Source organism: Haliaeetus albicilla, chromosome 9 (genome assembly GCF_947461875.1).
Source record: "Haliaeetus albicilla chromosome 9, bHalAlb1.1, whole genome shotgun sequence".
NCBI classification, from domain to species: Eukaryota; Metazoa; Chordata; class Aves; order Accipitriformes; family Accipitridae; genus Haliaeetus; species Haliaeetus albicilla.
In genome coordinates, this window is record NC_091491.1 from 6,054,708 (window position 1) to 6,074,955 (window position 20,248).

General features: G+C 38.4%; 1 protein-coding gene and 1 long non-coding RNA gene across 4 annotated transcripts in view; one reads left to right on the top strand and one right to left on the bottom strand.

The window, feature by feature from the left end:
* The window catches only part of FOXN1 (forkhead box N1), a 42,278-nt gene extending 36,254 nt beyond the window's left edge, over positions 1-6,024 (bottom strand). The window contains exon 1 of one of the 3 annotated variants that reach the window (XM_069791235.1): positions 5,677-6,024. The gene's annotated coding sequence lies outside the window, so the exon portion shown is untranslated. Of the gene's footprint in view, positions 1-5,429; positions 5,549-5,676 lie in introns of those variants that run through there. The other 2 variants (XM_069791237.1, XM_069791236.1) reach the window with 2 other exon arrangements.
* The window catches only part of LOC138686750 (uncharacterized), a 36,283-nt gene extending 16,304 nt beyond the window's left edge, over positions 1-19,979 (top strand). Inside the window, exon 3 of the long non-coding RNA XR_011326067.1 lies at positions 19,788-19,979. This is a non-coding gene — a long non-coding RNA (uncharacterized lncRNA). The remainder of the gene's footprint in view (positions 1-19,787) is intronic.
* The last annotated feature ends 269 nt before the right edge of the window (positions 19,980-20,248 follow it).

Consider the following 20,248-nt stretch of genomic DNA (forward strand, 5'->3'; position numbering starts at 1 on the left):
GTTGGTCCTAGTACATAATTTTTCAGTGCTTTGAAAGGTTCTTATAAGAGATGTTAGACAATAATATTTCTTGCATGTTGCCAAAACAGAATTCAGGTATCACAAAGCTGACCGCAAGCCCATATGGTAGATCAGGTGCTCTCTAGACACTCTGCATTTCAAAGAAAAAAAAAAAACCAGCCCAAATCTATTCCTGGGTGGAAAAGTAGGGCATACATTAATTAGTGACCTTAAAGCACAATGGAAAACTAACGGGGCAATGCCAAGTCAGAGTATGAGAAATTCTGGAATATTAATGATGTTTGCCTCTGATCTCATACATTGAAGAATACGTGTGTTCTCACCTCCCAGAGGACAGGGCTGAGGCTTTTTGACGTCTTCAAGTTCAGTGGCCCCTATTAATTTCATTCTAGTGAATTTAGAGAATCAGCTGAAATTACTGCAGAGCTGCAGGTCTTTGCCTCTGAGAATTCGCTGAGTATGAGTGCCATCATACAAGGCTGAAAGGTAGATATAGTGCTTGTCTTGAAACTAGAAAGTATGAGGGAACTACAGATGGCAGATTTAACTTCAATTCTCAAAAAAGTACAAAATTAAAAATACACCAAAATACCACACTAAGGAAAAAAAGGCAAAAGTAAAAGCCATTATGAATTTGCTAAGAATAAATTGTCATAGTGTAGTTTCCCTGTATACTGGCCTTGCAAGAAGAGGAGAAGGTGTACAAGTAATACAGCTTGACTTTAGTGAGGCTTCTATGCACTTTCCCATGATGTTCTCCTAAGCAAACTAAGAAAATTTATTTTAGATAAAACTCTAGTAGACAAGAGGTAAAGCTGGGTGGAACAGAGCATTAAGAGTAGTTACTGACTGTTTGTTGTTAGAATGAAAGGGTATTTTGAGTTGATTTCTTAAGGAGCCTAATACTACTTGGTATTTTCACTAATGACTTGTGTGATAGACTAGAGAGGAACACTAATCAAATTTGGAGACAGGGTGAAGATGGGAGGCTTTGCATATGTATTTAGAGGACAGGATTAATATTCAAAAGGAATCAGGAAAAATGATCTGAAGAAAGTAAAATGCAGTTCAATAATAACCAAGTTCAACATGTAGGCAGGAATAATAAACCCTGCAGATAGTGAATGAGAACAAGTGACTAGATAGCAATGCTGCATAAAAACATCTTGAGGTTTTAATGGGTTACAAGCTGAACCTATATCAGCCACATCATGCCGTAATGAAAAAGGCAGACATGCTAGCAGGTATAAGATACACAGAAATGTATTCTGTGAGACTTGTGAAGTTAACTCCTCTTGGTCTTGGTAAAGTATCAGCTGAAGTTTTGTGTCCAGTTTTGGTCACTGCATTTTGAAAAAACGGACTCCAGTTTGGAGTCCATAGGAGAGGAGTGAGCATGGTCAGAGGCCTAGAAAATGTGGCTTATGGGGAAAGATTTACAGAACTAAGTTTGTTTTGTCTGGAAGAGAAATTATATTGAAGGACATTCCAGGTCTTTTTTCCCCTCTCGTTTGTTCTTCTTTTCTGCAGCTTGGGAGGACAGTGCCTAGCTGTTTAATTATTCCAGCTGGGAAAATAGTAAATTATTTCCTTCTATGAATTACTTACATTCCTGGGAGAACAGGTTCCTGTCTAATATTTCTGGCATCCTACCATTTGCCCACAGAGGGGAATGTTGCAGGGACCTGTCCTGGCAGGTCTGTTGAACCAGCAGTTAAGAGTTTGCAGGGCAGGGATACCTACCCATTCCAGGAGTAAAGTACGGGCTAGGTGTGGAAGTTGTAAGCTGACACTAGATGAGCTCCTTTGAGAGGCTCTAACAAACTGGTGAGGCAGCAGTACAGAGGGAAACAAATTGGGTTAAAATGACAGCATGTTTAGCTTCATTACATGACTCTGATGGAACCTCACCCTATATGCTTCATTCATTTCTGAGCACTTCACCAACAGAAAGATAATAATGCTCTGGATTGCAGTAGCCCTGTCTCATCCAAACATCTTAAAAAGATTTTACATATATTTACTAAGCCTCAAAAGACACTGTTGAGATTTGTAAAGGCTATACAGGGATCACTTTACTAACCACATGTTTAGCAGCTCCCTTCAATACTTGGCAACATTTAACAAGGCACAAAGAATGCAGGTTTCATTTGAAAATGTTAGGGAATTTAGGTAAAATACGTATAATAATCTTATGTATTATTATTTTGTTTATATAATGCAGAAAGTAACATTGTTGTACTGTGGACAACTCTAAAGGTCTTGCATCCTGCATAAAATAAAGAATAATATATTCTATTGTAGTTTTTTGGAATACATGGCTCTTTTAAGTGTTGATCTGAAGGAAGAATAGTGCCATATAGGACACTTGGGAAGAAGGTGTTTGCAAGAAGCTAGCAAGTATGACATGCTGGATTATAGCGAGGGGTCTCAGCTTTCTCGGCATTGTGGAAGAAACCACTGGTAGTATCTCATGTATGACCAGGGGACTTAGCTGCACAAGAGGGGTGCAAAAAATGGGCTGTGTTGTACAGGACTTAATTGATTTCAAAGAAAAGAACAAAAAACCAGTGTGTTTGTCTATGGGGTGAGGAGCCAGTTAGGGAAATAGCAGAGGAGCTGGCTACGATTATGAGGGCATGACTTGAATTTATGTTTGAAATGTGGCAAAAGGGTTAATTATTTCCCTAATCTTAACAAAAGTGGCATAGTGTCTTTGATAAATAGAATTGGCCAAGTCCTTAAAGTAAGCAGCATCCTGTCGTTAGCACCATGTTAGGGCATTGATTCAATAGTGACTCAGAAGAAGGAGCAGCAGCTCACAGCTCTGCTTCCTAAGGCAGACAGAATGATGCCTTTCTGTGGTGATTTATTAGTGGGCTCCTACTCAGGGTATTCCAGCCTCTTTCAACCTTGCATAGCTTCTGAGAACTGCCACCTTGCTTTCAAATCTTAACTAACTGAAGAATTGCCTTGGAAAGATGTGGCACTGGCCATACTCACAGGTGTACGAGAGGAGGATTTTATTTGTACCTCTCACTTAGTCTGCATTATCTCCATAATTAATCTCTTTGTATTTCAAGCTAATGATTTGTGAGGTGCAGGATAGCAGAGAGGTGTGTTTGACCCAAATCATAAAGCTCAGGCTTTCTGAGTAACAATAGAGGACATGGCCACAAACAGTAAATCCTATCTGCTTGGAAGTTATCTCCATTTACTGTTTCTATGGCTTGTAGACACCGGCCTACCAAATACTGTTTCGCTTATGCCACATCCAAAACAACACTTTTCCTTACTTTCCAATAGACACAGTCAGAAAGAGCCAGCTTCCAAAGTTTCTGCATGAGTGAGGTGTAAGCTGCTAGAATATTTTGCATCTGTAATTGTTTGGTTTATAAGCAGGACAGAGTAGTACACGTAAAAATGTTTCACTATGCACTCTTCAGTGCTTTGAGTCCCTACCTTTTAAAGGCTAAATACATGGTGGGTTTTTTGTTTGTTTGTTTTGTTTTGTTTTTCAACTTTATGCCTTTTAAATTTTATTGCATGGATTACTGGAGAACTTCTGACTTCAGATCTAGCTGTGATCACTCTGGGCTGTAATCAAAGGCTCCTTTTGGTTCTAATGTGAATCAATTATCAATATTTTTTGCAGGACTTGGAAATTTCTGTTTCAGATTTTTTGGAGGCCCTATCACTGTCTCCCTGTTCTTGGTCATTTAACAGCCTATGAAACTAGGCTATGGGATTGATTTCATGATTGAAAGTAGTTCTGCATGACACCACTTCTTGTGTTAAGTTTCTGGAGTTTGCAGCCAAAAAGGTTAGACTGTTGTTGTTGTGGTTAATGTTTAGTTTCCAGAAATCCTAAACAATTACATTTTCTTTCTACTTCTGTTTTTACATAACAGATGCTCTAAAAGGACATAGTGCATTTTCTGGTTTATTTTATGTGTCTTTCTTATTATTCCCTTCAAAAAATGTATTTGAGCAGCCAGCTATTCTTCTAAAAAAGAAAAAGCCAGTTATTACAAGGAACGGATCAGAAAGACATTACTTCATGTAGACGACCCTCTTTCTACACTTTTCTCTTTCAGCTCAGTGTTTTGCAGTGATGGCAAGTGTCTTCATGTGTTTCTGGCAGGTTCCTATATTATACCTGTCACAGTGGCATACACATATTTCCATTTACTCCCTGGAGTACTCCACTGACTCCTATCTCAGTAACTGACACATGGCTCCAGTTATATCTAGGAACACAGCAATATTATACAAGTATCTGTGCTCACATACAAGGTAGTACTTTCTCACAGTATACTTTACCTTTTGAGGCAAGTTTAGATGCTCAAATTACCACCACGTAGTCCCTTATTTTATTTACATTAATACTACTACCGATGTTCATCTCCCCCCCTCACCGGGATGAAGGGTAAACAATGTGCTTTAGTTGTGTATTTTCTTGGCTGCATATATAATGCAAGGTATCACCTGGCTGAAAGCAAACTACACAATCCTTTACTCCTTAAGAAAGATGCACTGTAGGTATTTAATATTTTTTGTTCTTCTATGCTCATAATTAGTTATAAACAAAATACATACATTTTCAGCCTAAAACTCATCCAGTTCAACCTAGATCATATCAGTATTCAAGTTAGAAACATATGATTCAGGTAAACCAAAGTGAAACATTTATAGAACAAAGTCTAATTCCCCAAGATTTAATCTGATGTCCAGTAAATTTGCAGGTGGGCCAAGAGTGAATGATGGCTAGTTGTTATTTATAGGTTTCATAATTATTGTGTTTGCAACACAAACAGTTCCCTTCTTGCTGGAAATCTAACAGTCTGAAACCAAGAAGCGAAAAGAAAGCAATATACTTCCTGTGCATATAAAGAAATAAGAAACAAGTTTCCATTTGCAGTACTCAGATTTAGTAATTTCTGCAGTTAACACATCCTAGCTTCTGGATGTCATTTCAGTCACATTTCAATACAGGAGTAAGTCTAAAAAAAAGTTTTCATCTACTACTACAAAACACATGAGGCAAAAGTAACATTTAAAACGGAGGCCGTAGTAAAAGCAAGCTGGATTTCAAAACATATAACTTCCCAAGTTTTTTGATTCACCATTGGAAAAATTTGCAAGAAATCTATTATGAATCTGTGAGACATGAGACTTTCCACTTTTTTTTTAGAAATACTTTTCTTGGTTTGTCTTTCTGTTATTTATTTTTTTTTCCAGGTAATGGTAAACACTTCCAGCTTTCTTTGTAACTATGGAACAGATAGTAGCTTAGTTTAAGCTAGTATACTCCCGAGACAAGAGGACCTTTTTTTTTTTTTTGCTTTGGGAAATCACCTACAGTCTTCATTTCTCCCAGTACTAGACCAATGGATCTATTAACTTACCTGGTGTTTTCTTGACTTCTCTTGCTACTCTTCGCTCACGGTTGATAAATACCTATAGGAGTTGCTGAGGAACGGGATGTAGGTGCTGACCTTCCCCTTCCCTCAGTCTGAAGTTCTTCAAAGTCAGCCTCAGGGACTTCAGATTAAATAGATGAGCCAAGGCAAAAGAGTTCTGCTCCCCCTTCCGTTTGGCTTTCACGGCTGAATTCTAAAAAGCTATATGAAGTTGTCAGAGGTTTCCTCTTACCTTTTTACTGAAGCAAAACGGCGTGCTGCTGCTCCAGGACAGGATTAGGTCATTCAAACAGCCCTGCAGAGAGAGTGGAGGCTCAGCGGTACAGAGTCTCCAAAGGCTGGAAAGATCTGATCTTACATCAGGTGAGAGAAGGCAGCTGGCTAGGCAAGCCAATAATTATGATATCAGCTCTTGTTCGCCTCGGGCAGTCCTGCATTTAATAAGAATACAAATATGACTAAGCTGCAGGTTTTTTTTCCTTGTTCTCTTGGTAATTCTTCAGAGAAGTTGGGCAGGTATTGAGCTCTAACTGTCTAGAAAGAGCGTGCTCCCTCTCAACCTCTCTGTTTTTCTTTTGATTTAAAATACCCATCTGTTGCTGTGTTTTGCAAACCTATTATCCACCTGTGGTTGTTAAAAAAACCTCTTTCCTGGCATGGATTTTGCCATATTATCAGAAAGCATTCAGCTACCAGAAATAGGCATCTTTCTTGCATTTGTTCAGTCTGAACTCTCATCATGGAAAGGAACTGTGGCTCCATTATAGAATGTCAAAACATGTTGCAGCATTTAAGTGTAAGAGGAACACTACAAGACCAGTATACTCAAGGTAATATTCCTTCCCCAAACCAGAATGCTTTAGCACAGTCATAAAAATATAGCTAGATTGGAGAAGCGTATGCATTTGTGTGGGCATGTATGCATATATATTTATGTGGAGAGGTTTGTTTTTTGTGTGCAGGTATGTAGAGCGGAATATGAGTTTAAATGTGCAATTGCAGGAATATGTATTTCTGCTGCCCTTACCTGGCTTTGTGCACACTCTACAGTCCCCTACACAAACCTGATCACACCTACTGTAATAATACTTACCTACCTCATAGGGTGTTGTGAGGATTAATTAATGTTTGTAAAGTGCTTTGAAGATGAAAAGCCTTGAATGAGTGCTAAATATAATTATCGTCATTCCACAAAACAGTAGAAACATCTTTGCGGCCCCCAGGTTATTGTATAGGTACACCCATGTTTATCTCCCACGATTATGGTAAGATACTGAATAAGGTCTTGAAACTTTGATAAAAACATGCTCTCTGCTTTGGAGGACATATTTATATTCATGTTAAGTTCATGCTATTCATGAAGTGTTTTTGTGATTCTTGTTGCAGAATACTTCACACAGATTTGTGATAGAAAAGATCTACCACGGCATCCACATGTCATAATAATAGAACTGGTGGAAGAAAAGCCATGTTTTTACCTGTGATAAATTATTTCCTATCAAGAGTTTGCCGGTTTGATATTCTTAGATCTATCAGAAACTTCTGATACCAGAAATGAAGACTGTCAATTTATCTGCTGGATCTTGTAGAGATAGTAGGCATGGAGTGTTGGTGGATAAGCTCTTTCCTGTCTGGAAGATCTCAGAGATAGTGCTGGATAATTACTTGTCCTTTCCAAGGGCTTTCACATTTGATGTTCCTCAGGGTTACATGTCTAAAGCTGGCAGGGAAGATTCTGAGATGGTTTGGGCTACATTTGACATCTTTACTTAATTATTCCCAAATTCTGCACTACCCTTAATTTACAATTCTTACTCTGATGGCTGAGACAGACAAATTTGAGATGGTTTTATGTTAGTAACTTAGGTACTAACTGCAATGGCCCAGAACCAAAGTAGACTAATGGCCTGATTATTAACCCAGTGTCTGTAGTGAGCTTTGCAGCCTGCCTTGAAATCCAGACTGCTGCAGCTATGTAGTTACTGGTACCTAAGTTAGCTAGTTTAACATTAACTTGTTGGGTGTGTTTACTTCAGCTGGCGTCACAGGTCGATTGCAGTGCAGAGATAAAATCCTGAATGAAAGTGAACCACTGACTGGCAAGCATTATCTCCTCTTTCCTGGGATAACTATCAGGAGGAAATACCTAGAGGAAAGGGGGGTGTCAGTATTTGCTGCAGACTTTTCTTGTTTCTTACCAATGTGTATCACAGCCTTACATCAACATCCACCTTTGTGGACATAAAGAGCACAGCCCATCTAGCCGTACTGCTTTGTAGCATTTCTCCTTTTGACTGGCAAAATAGTTTTGTAGAATTTAAGGTCAGTACTTTTTTTTTTTTTTTTTTTTTTTTTTTAATCACACCTGTCTTATAGTCAACTTGAAGAGTTTTGTCAAACCAAACCAGCTTGGTCTTCAGGAGCTGAAGCCATATAGCACAAGCAAAGAACAGAAGAGATCAAGAGGCTTACATCAGAACAAACTTAGTTTTGTCAGATCCAGACTAGACTATTGTAATGAGTTAGCTTTGTATCTCTTCTTGGTCTGAGCTTTTATTGAAAGACTGAGGTGTTTAGCTGGTGTACTGGCAGCTGTTCTAAACTGTTAAATCCTGTTCCCAGGTCTGATCTTTCATTTTTGGGGGAAAAAAAAATTGCAGCCATCAAAGTTGCAAAGTAAGTATTCAAAATGTGAGTCAGTGGAACCAATTCAGTGATGTCTGACTGAGACTATAGTTTGAAGTAATAATGTCAACAGGTGGAAATGGCTCCTATCTACTTTCATGAGGGCTTAGCTTCCCATTGAAGATTACGAAAGTGGCAGTGCCGTTTGGTACTTCCATACAGGCAGTAGTGCAGAGGGAAAAGAAATGGCAGTCTGCATAACTGACATGGCATGATGTCTTTATAATATGTCCACAATGAGTGCCTCAAAAGCCTGCTTCCATATTTGTTTCCCTCGCTTAGGGGGAGTCATCCTGCATGATCTGCTTCCTGTGGTGTTACATTTTGGCATCTTGGTATATGAGGTTATTTTGTAATAGAAGCTGGAAAAATATGATTATCTTCTTATGCTCTACCGTTTGATCCTTGTCTCAAAATTTTTTCCTGGACTAGCTAGTGCTTTTTAAAGCAAAGCACTGGAAATGGATAAGCTGAGCTCAACAGTATGCATGACACTTTGTGTCTAATTCAGAATGTTTGATCGATGTTAACATAAAATGTTCTTGGGCTCCCTTACACAAAAAACCACTGTTGACCTCATTATAAACCCCTCTTGCTATTTAAAATTGGCAAGAACTGTCTTGTTGATCTGGAAATTTGTCAGCGAGGAGTATTCCCTATGAACTTACTTCATTTTGTGCCCAACCAGAGCATAAATTCATTCCTTTGATAAAATATTCTTATTTAATTTAGTAGTGGGATAATTGCTTATTTTTAATTCATTGTTTATATTTTATTATGCAGTGATGGCAGCAGTATTTGTTATCATAAATAGCTTTGTAGGCTTACAATTTTTGTATCCTAACATTTGGATGATAAGCTTACAAAATGACTTAAGACGTAATCTACCCAGCTATTCTGCCACCATTAAATAGGAAAAGTGGCCTAGCATCTCTCCCTTGGGATCACCTGAGGGAAGACACACCTGGGTGTAACTTAACCGTCTGCTGTGCTGCCTTTAAATAGTAGTCAGGGCTTGCTTTTTATCTTCTGAGATATCCCTAGGGAATACACACCTTGGTTTAACCTACATACACTTCAGCCCATTTTTGTCCCTAAGAAATAATCCCAAGTGCATTTATCTGGTAGTTTAATGTGTCTAGAAAAACACATTGGTAAACTGAACTTACCAGTGTCAGCATTCGATGTATTTAAGAGTATCATTCTCATTCCCTTCCGAGCCCCTTCTTTTGACAAAATATATCTTCTGCCCTATTGTTGTTATAGCTTAGAGGAGCTGTGAGATGCAGTGTTCAGTTGGAAGACTGAAGGGGCGTCTTCTCTGGGGAGATCTGAATTCACCAGGGAGATCTGAATTATAGCCTCTAAATCTGGCACGCCCATAAGATGCTCTTTTGTTGGCATTTGCAGAACTTTCTGTTTGTTAATTGTTTAATCTTAAATTAAAATATAAAGAACTATTATTATATATGAAATATTGTTTCCTGACCAGTGATTTAGTGTTGCCTATAAAGCATAGCATCTGTAGCAATGTGACAGCCACTATAAGCTATTATTGTTATTTTAGAAATGAGGATGAGCTCAAGACGTGGTGTTAGACTTGACTCTGTGCCTTTCTGCTCTAGGTGAAATTCAGGTAGGTGATCTAGACATGTGTTATAGTTGTTGTGTCATCTAGCAATATGTTTTGTTTTGCTTTTTTGACAAGACTGCTATTAGTATGCAACTTTCAATACAGAAGTGAGATAATTAATTTAAGACAGAGAGATTGGGCTAATGGGGTAATAATCTCTTGTTCTCCTCACAGGTTTATTTTGTCTTGTGCTTAGTTATTTCTTCCTTATAACTATTCAGTATCATATGACATGTTCAGGACCCTGTATCGTGCCACAGCAGCTGGATCTTTCTCCTGTCCTCAGGAAGGAATGCTCATTCCTTCTTGGAGCTGATTGCTGTATATATGTAAAGTTTCAGACTTCAGAATCAGGTTAAAATGTCCTGTAGTGTATAATAAACTTTCTTCTCTTCTCACAGAATGTAATTTGTGAAGAGTTGGCAACATTATGTCAACTTGCCCTTTTTTATTGACATTACACTTCAGAAAGAGTCTCTTGTGATTTTCTTCCCTTTTTTTGTTACAAGGTTAACAGAAAGAGAGAAAGCTTTCCTAGCCTGAAGCTGCTGGATAAGTGGTAGGTTGGCAGGCTGTCTTTGTTTGTTTGGTCTTATGGCTTCTTCATTTTTGGCTGCCAGGCTTTTTCTAACATCACAGAGTTGTGCAGAGCGAGGCTATTGGGGAAGTTTTGGTGACATGACAATAATAAGGAGAAAGTCTACTTTACGTCAGTTTCCAGAGCACAGTAATTTGATGAATGCATTCTCTGTCAAAGTCAAGAATGTAGAAGAGTGTGGCCAATGTCAGAAGACAAATGACTGACTCCTAGCAGTGTTTCATTAAGCCAGCTGACAATGACACTGGAAACTTTGGTACTGATATTGGAGCAAAAAGAACAGTTGGCTGATCCTCTGTTTAGTCACCTCTAACTCCTCTATCTAAATAGGACTTTCTAAAGGTCAGACCACATAAGATTCAAAGAAGAATGCTATTGCATTCTGGTTTTAAGGCCCTGAGGGACTGTGGGAGTTTCAAGAACATGTGGAGCTACAAGTGAGGCCTTTGAACTGTATGAGTCTTCCAAACCCAATCCTGTCACATTCATGATTCTAAATATGTTATGCAGGTTTGGCCACTTAGCGCTAAGGCATAAGCAATGAAATGATCACTCATACATTACTTCATATTATTGCTTCTAAGGCTTGCTGCCTGCTCTTTTTATTTTCCATTTATTTTAAGCTGCAAGATGATTTCAAAGGTGTTGAATAACCCACACCTACCCCAAATAGTGTGCATCTTTTAGTTCTCAGGCTATTTTCTGGTCTGTTCCTCCTTGCTGACATTCTATCATGAACACGCAGCATCCTTTCTGGAGCTGTGACAGAGCTTAGAAACAACATTTGTTTGTGAATGACTTGCGATGTTGCTTTGTGGTACAGATGGAGCATGTTAGCAATTTACTGTACTTACTCTGCAACCCAAGATGAAACAGATTCTATTCTTGCACCATTCCTTTACAGCAGCTGAAGAGAATCTGTTTTGAATTGTTTGAGGATCTCTCGTGTAGCACTCAGAACAGTGGAGTGTGCTCAGAACCTGCTGTACTTCCCTGCTTGCAGAACCTGCTATATCCCTTTCAAAAAACTTACGAATTTGCTCACAACTGAAATATTGCTTTTGTATTTGCCTTGCTCAACATATTTTCTGTAGAAGTCTAGGAATACTGAAGCCAGAGATAAAAGAGTACACCTTCTCTGTACCACAACCTTTAACCAAGTTTCTAACCAGTTAGTGACATGATTGGTTCTAAACAGGATGATTAATATTTAGCTAACTAGAAGACAGCTAACAGTGTTTTACTCCTGCCAGAGGCTTAGGCTAGCACATGATTATCTTCTTATAACTGGCTTGGTAGAAGTGTGTGTGTGTTGGTTTGTTGTTTTTTTTTTTTTTTTTTTTTTTAGCCCCTTAACCATGTCTAATAACCAGTACAACTGGTCTGTCTTCTTCCTTTCTTGGAGTGTGCTTACATGTTCTTAACTACAGTGCTCCATAAGCGGCTAGTGCCAATACATGCACGCCCTTTTAGCGTTTCTCCTCTTCCATAGAATTTGGGGGGACATTTGTCCTAAGCTTCCCAAAATGCACCAGTAATATTAATGTGAGAAATACAGATGTATAAACAGGATTAGTAGACTTGTATTGCAGAAAAACTGTTTTAGGAATACAACTCAAATTTAGTTCTTGAAACGTGAGTTTCTTATGAGCTCATTAAGAGAACATAGTTATATCTGCAGTATTTATAGGCAAAGTTGACAGGTGCTTAATATCATCAAGGTGTTATCTCAAATTCTACCAGCTATTATTGTATTGATTTTGAAACAGAAAGAAAAAGTGAGAAGAGTTTACCTGGGACATCCAAAAGGACTACCATACTTGGGTTTTCCTAACCAATTATCATGCAAACACAGCCTGGGATGAATTATTTGACACAGTCTAGGACGTTGCTTGGATTTGAGGAGTTACACAGCATGTTCAGCAGGAAGGGTATGGAGCTATACCTGGCTGGTAGTAGGTAGGGTTCTGAGCTGGCCTTCCTAGCTCCTGTATGCAAGACTTCAGAGCCATCAGGTCAGTAATCAGAACTGTGCAAGAGAGGTTTCCCCCATCCTGTCCAAAACCTTTTCACATCTTTCTTGGGCAATCCTTCCTTCATCTTTATCTTCACACACAGTAGTGGAAAACATAAAACCTTGTGCTTCCGCAAACAGCAGTTGAAATCATCCCAGAGGTATTATCTTAGAAACTAGAAAATGATTCAATGAAAGAAGGAATGAATCATATAAATACTCAAAGTGTTGTACCTCAGCAATGTCCCTCCCTTCTTAGTACAAAGCAAAGAACAAAAGCAGGCTGCTGCCTGGCATGGGCCCCTCCTAGATGACTTACTGGGACTGTGAAATCATCAGAAGCCTCAGAAAGAAGTGCTTATGCAGCGTTTATGGCTTGATTTTCTTCTCTTCAGTTCACTGTAAGCATGGAACCGGTAGCTGTGTTCTCTTGAATGCCTGCATATATTCTAGAAGGTGGATGAAAAAGGGCATGGACTGAAGCAAATATTTTATGTTCACAGATTTCTGGGTAGCTTTTACATTTCAGAAACTGAAAATGGATCTGTAGAGATAAAACATATTGGGTGGAAGAGGGGCATAAACACTATAAGGTCATGAAAATATGAAACCACATTTTCATTGCTGAGGATGATTTTAAACACTCTCTTAGAAAACAAGTAATGTGAAATTGTGTGGTCTGTTTGAATCAAAGTTATAATGGGAGGTAAAAATCCTGAACAGGCCATTAATTCCTATCTGGCAGACAAATTGAGATTGCTTTAGCACTTAGAGGAACTTCAGTGAGAACGAAATATTGATCTCAGATTGCCAGGTTTAAAATTAAATGTGTGAGATAAAAGAGTCAGAGTAACCCACTGTAAAAAGTATTCAGTGCAAATTATTTTATGAAAGATCATTGTACAAAAGATGAAAAGAATTAAGGAGCATATAAAGAAGTAATTGCAAATGAAGTTTTCATTCTAAATTCAGTTAAAAATGTTTCATCTTCTCAAGCAAGTATTATGAGTTCATGTCATTTTCCAAATGCTCCAGTCTGTAAGGTTTCATAGGAAGCAACAGGATTTGTTCACCTTCACTGTCAACTCTTTGTAAGTCCTTAGTTTTAATGGTTTGTTCAGTAAAATGAGAATACACTGCAGCTACTCTACATTGTTTGAATGTCTCTTTGCCAGTGTGGTTTCTTTATTTTAATTTTTTTTCTCTCTTGTTTTTTTTGCACAGTATGCTTTTCACTCAGGCTCTTGTGACATCAGTGGCGAATGTCTGTGAGGAATTGCCTCAGGCCAGTGTGACTTTCAAAGGATAAGACAATTTGTTACCTTGCCAATGAACAGTTTATTACGTTTCTAATTATTGTTATTAGTCTAGCAGGTGGTGCCATGCATGATATTTTTACAACTGCCAAAGTTGCAGGTACTTCTTTCATGACAAAAAATAACCTGAGTAAGATTTAAAGAAAAAACAGGCATTCTGCTGTAGTACGTGTTTGATAATTCCTTGTGCTAACATAGTGTATATGGCACCTGGCTGTTTTTAAATCTTAAGCTGAAACATACTGATTCTTGAAAGATTTTGTTGTGAGACCAATTGTAGTTAGAGTGTGTTAGCAGCCTAAGTTAGATACGAAGGTATCTCTCCCTCCTTCTCAAGCTCTTTCCTCTACTCTTTATTACTCTACTTGTTGTGTAAATTAAAGACTCATCATATTTATAAACTAACTCAAGTTCATGTTAATCAGCAGCTAAGAATGCTAAATATTCTTTCCCATTGCAGTTCTAAGTTCCTAAACATAGAGACTTTGCTTTGTCTGGTTTGTAGGGTTGCATGCAGTCAGATACAAGGGGAAAAAAATGATAGAAATTCTGTGTGCATTTCGGTATGGGCTAATGCAATACCATCCCTTTTGAACAGCACAGTCCAGTTCCACCCACCTCTATCTGTACAGAACAGTTGATAAAGCATGTCATGCGTTTTGCTTTGTCATGTATTGTGTGGCAAAACATACTTTCTCAAACAGTTTCACGTTACTTATTCTGCTCCAGTAAATACTGAATGATTTCACGTCACACTATTACTAAAGAGAAGAAATTAATTTAAAAGGAATAGAGCTAGGAAATAAATTTGCTATTTTCATGGCCAGCGGTATGTTGGTCTCAAGTAATCGCTATTGCAATAGCAGCTGCTTTGTTCTTAGTCATGCGGTTACTATCTCAACAAACATGAAGCATGTTTGTCTGTTATTCTCATGATACAAAGAAAGATGTTCTTGTAAAAAAAATAAAATCAATTTATTCTTTTTATATATAACCCTCTTTGCTTCTTCCTTATTTGCCCAGGAATATCAAACAATCATATTCAGGACAACCAGACACTTAAATTCGTTACAGTTAATCCAACTGCATTTTACTTGAGGAACTAAGGAGACGGGACAGTCTTCTTTTCCAGCTCTGTCTCTGTCCCCTACCTGGATGTTTTGTGATAGGGCTGCATTGTGACAAGGCGAGTTTCCTTGATGCCACATTTATGTCCTGTAAAAATGGAACGGAAACTGGCAGCAACAGGAAATAAAGTGGTGTGTCCTGTAAAGAAAATGAATTGATACAAAGGTTTAGTACAAGATTTAGTGTTTTTGTCTTTCTGTGACTTGCAGGAAATGCAGCTGTGCTAGAATGGTTTCAGGATTTGGCTGACTTATGTATGCACCTGCCAGGGCTCCAGGTAAGAACTGATCTTGCTGGAGCAGAGAGCATGGGCATGTTTTGGAGTCATTCCCTGCAGGGGCTGTTCAGCAGGTACAGTAGGCCAAAAGTGGCACTGATTCAAAATAGTGGCTAGAAAGATATTACATACTTGACTGCACCTGGTGCAGAGGAAACTAAAGATGTCAGTCCCCTCCCCTTTCCCCATCAATTGTCTCATATTTCTGAGATACAGGTGTGTGGTTACAGTGTAAACAGACCAGAGATTTTTCTTCTAGGCTAATAAGCTGCATGGTTTTTTTCTTGGAGTACCTCTGCCAAAATATAGAAACATACAGTATGAACTCCTGCACTTCCACACACCCTGTGCACACTGGGGAGAAAGACTTCTGTTTCTGGAGCCAGGATGGCAGACAGAACCTGCCCCTCTGGCAGCTACACTTCAGTCTTTTCTGAATATATTTCAGAATTTTTTTTTGTCTTGTCCATACACCATGCTTTCTATCAACTGTCAGAGCATCTTAAATTAAGAGATAATGTATGAGCATGAAAGTGAAGTTTGTTTTTTCTGTGCCATTCACTGATCTTTCTGTTGTGACTATCCAGAAGGACTGTAGCGCTAGCTGTGGTCATTGGCTTTCACCATTAATTAGAGGAAAAACTATTCTGTCTTCATCCCTAAGCTTGCAAGTCTCTAAAAGTCATCTGAACAAATTCTGATGATGTTACTATTTTCTGTGTAGCCTGGATGATAAAGATGTAACACTAAAGGAATTACAAAGATTATTTCAGATTGGCTAGGTAGTATCTTCTGAGGCTACTATTTCTTCAGTACCGATTGTAGCTCTTGATACCACAACACCACTTGCTTAGGTCTAAGGAGAAAAGAAAAAGCACAGGTGTGAGGAAGCTTGCATTGTACAACTGTGTTATCTGCAATGCAGACAAATGATTTATGATTGCATGTTTCATGTAGCAGGAATGATATTGCCAGAGGTAAGAATAAGGAGGAAAATTCAAACTCCCTTCAGGTGACAGACATCTTAAAAATAAAGAGGATCCTTTTGAATTTTCTGGCAAGTCTCATCAGGATAGTCCTACAGCAAAAAAGAAAATGTGACTTTCCCTTTGCAGTCACTACAACTGCCCCTGAATAACCACTACTCACTGTCTAAGATCCCCTTGATAGGCAGCCAGGAAAACTGGTGCCATAACAACTAACTGTACTGAGACTGTATTCCCCTTCTGCTTTTGCACACAACTTGCTCTTCTGACATCGTGCAATTCCATATTAATATGGACATTAGTTTCATGGACAATTCTGACCACTTTTCCTTTTGTTTTATAGAAAGAAATTAGAAGCTCTGTAATCAGAAGAATTAATGCAATTTGGTGTCCTAGGGCTTTCCGTTCCCTTCCAAAGAGTGGAAAGCCCTAGGTCCCAGTGGCAGGTATTGGGAAAACTTGAAATTGCTCTGCTTCTCATAGACTGGACAGGGATCAAGGGAAATGAGGAAATTCCTGTAGTGCTGTTAGGTTGGCAAGAACACCTTAATACTAATCTTAAGTCGGCTGAATAGTATAAACTTGAAGCAGTGTAAAGTTTTGATGTTTTAGTTGATCATACTTAACATTAATATTTCAAGTACAGCGCCATCTAAAAGTAGTCACAACTAATGTTTTATCAGATAGGTGCCTTACACAGGCATACAAGGTCTGAGCCTTGAAGCAGTTAAATCTAAATCATGCATAACAATATATAAGGGTTGAACCCTTGAATTAACCGTTCTGTTCCTTCTCTATTTTCAAGTTAGTTTATGCTTTGTTTTTTTCCCTTTCTGACAATTTGAATCAATCTTATTAATTTTGCAGCTATGCTGTCATGCATTGCCTTTGAAAAGTATTCCTCTTGTTCCATTACTTTCCCCCTAGCGATTTAAGGATGTTTTCCAAGGAAGATCAACACCAGACTAGGTGCTTGGCCTGGATTTAGGAACCTTGGGCATGCCCTGGTGGAGTGTCTGCAGCCAGTAGATGGCACATTGCAAGGCAATCTGCACATCCTGAATAGCAACTTGACGTCTGTTAGTATGATTAAAGGATAAATAATATTAAATGTTTCTTTAATAGGAGAAAATGCATAGCATTGACAGTAGTGATTAAGTTCTATTAAACAGTTGTTATTTTGGACACCAGGTGATTAGTACATTCAAACCACTTCATTTCCAGACTTTGGCACCTTGGTCATTACTAACTCAAATCATAAAGTTCAGTGAATCAAGTTGTAAATAGTTTTATTGGTTCCGTGTTGGAAAAAAATTGAGGGTTGTGAAATTCCTTGATGATTTAAAGTTACGTATTTCCTAAGTCCTTTTGTTTCTATTTTCTGTTCTTTATTTAGTTATTCATCATTGCAGAAATTTTAAACTCTGTTTCTGCCTTTGCAAACCCTAAAACCAACATGCTAATTGAGAGCAAAGAACAAATTCCTAGAACAAATATGCCAAATGGAAAGAGTTGGAGTTTTGCACTAAGGTGCACACTACTGCCAACATGCCATAGTTATCTGAGGGAGGAATTACCTCCAAGGACAAGAGTGGAACTGCTCTTACAGCTTCTGGAGAAAGGTCCGTATTTACATACATGCTGATGTATAAAACACAGGACCTTCATGTTTCTGTTGGTTTGTATTTTGTTTTCTGAAAATATTTTTCATCTTTTTGAGAATTATTTTATGGCCATTATATGATAAAGCTTCCTTAAAAGCAGGTTTTGTTTTTGGTTTTGTTTTTTAATGAAAGCTTAGGAATTAAATTGTAGGATCTAGATATATTCCAAGGTTTCAGTGCTATACAACAAGGCTTCCTTAAAGTTGATTTTAATACCTTTCAAGTGACTGGGAGCAAATTTTTGGTTTCTCCAAACCAACCTGAGGATTAGAAAGACATGGCTTCATCCTTCTTTGGCTTTAAAATTGTCATGTGTTCTGTTAAGTCTGTTTATGATTTCAGTGCTTGACGAAGTGACCCTTGCATCACTTACATGCCACTTCACAAACTTCTGTCAAGATGTTTATGATGAGGTGCCTTTCTCAATGTAAGCTATTTTCATTGTAATAGCCTGCTTAAAATTCATCTGGTTTTCTGGTGTGGTCATGTGTTGTAGAAATGTGTATGTTTACCAGGGTAAGTCCGTCATATTCTCTTAGGTGTACATACATGTATGTGCCTGTAGAACTTGTGTATGTCCGTGTGTGTGTGCGTGTGTCTGGGCAAGGCAAGGCAAGACAGCACCATAACTCCAGGGAAAATGGAGGAGGTGACTGCGAGTCACCCACTTACTCACTGGCATATACTGTGGGAAACCTGTGTTTTGTGGTTTTGTAGAGCACTCGCTTTTTAGACAAGACAGGCAAGAAGGCAGACATCCCCTTCTCATTAACAAATTTATCACTTACAACTCTTTATGTAAAACAAACTTAGTGTCAACTCTGAAATGAAGAGCTGCATTGGAAATCACACCTAACTACAACAGGTGCTGAGCTGGCAGTTTCACAGAAGATTGTGAAATTTGATCACACAATGGGAAATAGAGCCACTCCTTGAGGGCAATATCTGGAAACATAATGGGGAACCACCCTTCAAAGGTGATCTGTGTAATAATGGGGCTTAGAAACACTTTCTACCTGCTTTGCTTAGAAAATTATGAATGTTTTTAATAGTGTTACTGGTTTTTGCACAAGCACACTATATTTAGCTGTACCTCAACTAGTCCTGCGCTGAGACACACCCAAGGCAATAAACTGCCCAGTGCGTACTTGCTACTACCATCACTTCAAGGTGGAAACTATTAATGAAATTTTCCGTTCTCTTTATGTCCTGGTATTGTTCGCTTCTCTTCTCTGTCTACAGATTACAGCTTTTCACCTGTATTCTTCTGGAAGCTGGGCATTTGTATAACCCTTGAGTAACTTTCGCTGCAGCCATTTTCTGGGAAGTCTCTGTGTACTCATACATGCTAATGAACATGGAACACCCAGCATTATTGCATTGGCCCCATAACACTCTGTGCTACTTGATGTCTCTCTTCTTTCTTCTTGAGATTGCCATAAAGATTGCACCTGTGCTCCTGCATGTACTTATGCACACCACAGCCTCTGAATAATGTAGACTAATAGAAAAGACTTCAAAGAATCATAACACAGTTTTAAAGGGCTGGAAGGAGAGGCTGATGGGAAATGTTATAAGAATTCAACATTTCCTGCTTAGCTAAGCAGTAATTTAGAGGGACATGTAAACTACGTGCAAGTATTTCAAAGAAAACAAAAAAGCAAACAAAAGCTATGCACACTGCCCTGATGCTGTAGACAAAGAGCAAAGAAGGGAGAGGTTTGCAGCAAATCATCTGCTTGGGTTTGTAATTTTGTTAGGTACTCAGACACAGGGTGAGCAGTGTAATGAAAATATTTAGACAGATTTGGATGTTATTTGATAGAGGTAAATGCAAATGGAAAGAAGATGAGTGGTTTAGCAGTGACCTGAGCAAGTCATTATGTGATTGAAATCAATTACCCAGGAGCTCATTAGCAAAAGAGAATAAATGTCCTTCCTTCTTGTGCTGTGGATATTCTATTGGATCCCTATCACACATCAAATCAAAACACTATCTTTCAAAGCCACTGAAGGGTTAATACCAGACTGTTCTTTCTGAGACAGTGATTTTCCAGAGCAACTGTGCTTGTCAGGCCAATGAAGCTATCAGGGCAAAGGGATTCAGTGATCAGCAGATACCACAATTGTCTTGACAGTTGGACCTGGAAAGAAACTACTGCAGGTCAGTGAATTCTAACATTTTATAAATCAAATGTACACTGCACGTTGTCCTTGTCTCCTAATAATTAGGACAGAGAAAGAAAGAAAAAAGATTTTCAAGAGCATGCATACTATTTTAGAGTGAAATTCACTCACATTCACTCTCATGGCACCAGTATGGTTCAAGCAGGATTTCAGAAGTGCAACAGACTTCATGCAAAACTTAGGCAGACAACAACAGAACAAAGAATTTAGCACAAAGTTCAGGGGCACATATTGCATAACTGATCTGTCTGAACCCAACCTCATTTATGGTACTAAGTGCTTAATTTGGCAAAGCATCTTTGGATATTCCAGTATC